Raw genomic sequence first — 2,825 nt, 5'->3', positions numbered from 1 at the left:
GATATAATCAGCAACGAACTTTGCTATGCACAGCTAAAATCTACAGATCCTGGCTTACCTACTTCACATTTTTGCTTAAATGCTTTGTGAAGCTGACTTGACTATAAGGGGAAATTACTTCTTTGCTTAATTGGAATGGCTCAGACTTCAGGCATTAATGGGCAAAAATGAACAAAGTTCATTGAATAATATATTTGATTGTTTATGCTTTATATTTCATAAAGATTTTTTTCTTGTAGGATGGTGAGATGGGGTCTTCTGGAGAAGATTACAGCCCTGCTGACTCTGCAAGTGTAACCCTTCACTGCGCCCAAAAAGAGGATGAATGTTCAGAAATGCAATTGATGACCCAACCTCCCTTGGCAAAGCACCCCATTACCTGTCGTAGAAAAAAGTCCTCCCCTTCACCCATCCCACAACACCCACCAATTACCAAAATTCTAAAGAGTGGATTTAGCGGAAAAGCAAAAAGTAATCTATAAAGGTTCCTCAAGCTTTCCCTTCCTCCAGCGCCTTTACAAAACTTCATCTAGAATTAAGATGGCTAAAAAATTTTCTAAAAATTCTAGAGAGGAACTAAAAACCAAAAACCCTGCCAGTGCTGCCCATTCAGCATGCAGGTCGGTTTTCCCCAGTGACATAGAAGGGATGGTGTAGCAAAACCCCTTGCACGCCTGTGAAAAATCTCCGTGGAAGAATTTCTTCGAGAGACTGTTGGCCTGAGTTCGCCAACACCACACAGCCAAAATAGTTTGCGTAGGGTGACACAACCATCTAGAGACCCTTCTTCCAGGTTCTTCAGGGCGCCACAGTTCAGCATCCACTTTTCCCAAGTCTGGCAAACCTGGATGACATGAGCAAACCCTTGCATCCCCACCAAAAGGAAGACCTTATTGTGTCTCCCCTCTCCCATGGAGCTGTGTTTGGTTCCTCAGATAAGTGCACAGTTGGAGGGATCAGTACTTCTGGAGGCTTAGGAAATGTAGTGCTCCTGGGAAATCCTTTTTATGTTTTATATGTCTACCTCTATTTTTCAATTTTTTTCCCCTTTTCCCCCCCCAAATAGATAGAGGCCTTATTAAATGATCATATAGGAAGTTTTCTACTTTATCACTCACAACCAAACCCCAAAATCACTCAACAAGTCTAGTTATGCTTCAGTTCAGCTTCTACCACTGTCATAACAGCTTTAACAACTCCACAAACCACACAGTCTACACAGCAAGCAAGTATATCCACTCCTACAGGAGAAAACACAGTTCTAAGAGGCATCCAGTCATGTAGAAAAGCAAGTTCAGGGTGCTGTAGCAACCAGCAAGTACAAGATGAAATACCCAAAGATTGTAGGCAGTGGGTTCAGGAAAAAAGTTGTTGCTCATCAAGCTCATCCTCAAATTCAGGGCTGTTGCACTCCACCATCCACTCCTGCAGTGTCCAGCTGCTGTAGACCTGCATGTGACTCAGCATCTGGGAAAATTGGTGTTCTTCAAAGCAGAGTCTGATAGCCTCACTAACATGCCCTTCTCATCTAGATGCATCACTGTTGTTCCCGGGGAACAAAAACCCAGTTCGATACTGCTCGGCTTCCAGAAAACTTCGTCATCCATAAAAACCCTTATCATCAACCTTTGTTCACTGTTCCCCGTTTTTCGGGAAAGAATTTCAGAGATCCCCGGCCTTTCCCCATGCAACACTCCCCACCTCATCCCCCTGTCGCAGCATAGCTCTTTTCATCCCTCCCGCTGAACAGGCATCATCAATCTACAAAGTGAAGTTGAAGTTAATCATCATCACCATCACCCAGAATCCAAACATAAGCTTCATCATGGCAAACTTGACCAGCCGCACATTCATTCAGAACCTAGCCTTCTTCTCATCATGGAAAAAACTCATCACCAAATACCAAAGATCATCACATCCCACTTAAGCTGATCATGTTTTCCCAGCACCTCGCTGGAAAATGAGCACATCCAGGTGCAGTATCATAGCAGTTTTGGAAGTGCTGGTGAATCGCGTTCAGGTGCCAGTAATGGCTCTGGGTTAGATATTGTTTTGAGAAAAGATGAGGATGATTCTTGTTGTGTTGTAATTTGTACAAATAAGCTCCAAATGTTAAAAAATATGTTGACAAAGTGTGAGTGCACAGATCATGAAAGATCCTCTGGCCCTGTGGACCTCCAAGCACTCATCAATGATGCTCTCAATGAGTGGGAAACACCTGAACAAATGGAAACATCATTTACAAGCTCAGCAAGACATGCCCAGCTCGGAACCCTCAAGCACTACTTTAGACTGGTCTTGAGCCAGGTACCAAGCTCAGGGCATACCTAATATTCCTTTATAGTACATGCTGTAATTTTATCTAAACAAGGAAGAGGTGATGGTAAGAAAATGATGACAGTAATCAGCCAGCATCGCAATTCAGCACCCACCCTACATTATGTTTAAAATATATGAAGTTTAATGTTTGTCCAATTTTGCTCACTTCAAAGTAGTACTATACTTTTCAATATTTTGCCTGGAGAATGATACAGGATATTGCTATTTTTTCAGCTTTCATTTCTGTAGTTCTTGCTTGCAGTGTAATATGGATGTAATGATTACTGTGATAATTTATTTTTGTTCATTTGTTTTGCTTTGAAATGCCATGGTTGGATGTTAAACTTTTCTGTATGTATAATTTATCAAAGTATATTGATGATTTCATAAAAAGAAATTTATATAAATGAATAACAAGTACTTAAAGTATTCTGTAAGAAGAAGCAGTGCAATTTGTAAATGTGTAAATTTGTTTTCTGTTACTAGGAAACTGCAAAATACTTTCC

The 2,825-nt window shown here is 41.0% G+C and overlaps 1 pseudogene; it reads left to right on the top strand.

Moving 5' to 3' along the window:
• The window catches only part of LOC119586613, a 21,277-nt pseudogene extending 18,458 nt beyond the window's left edge, over positions 1-2,819 (top strand).
• The last annotated feature ends 6 nt before the right edge of the window (positions 2,820-2,825 follow it).

The sequence above is a fragment of the Penaeus monodon genome, chromosome 21, assembly GCF_015228065.2.
Source record: "Penaeus monodon isolate SGIC_2016 chromosome 21, NSTDA_Pmon_1, whole genome shotgun sequence".
NCBI lineage: Eukaryota > Metazoa > Arthropoda > Malacostraca > Decapoda > Penaeidae > Penaeus > Penaeus monodon.
This window is presented reverse-complemented; position numbering and strand designations above follow the sequence as displayed.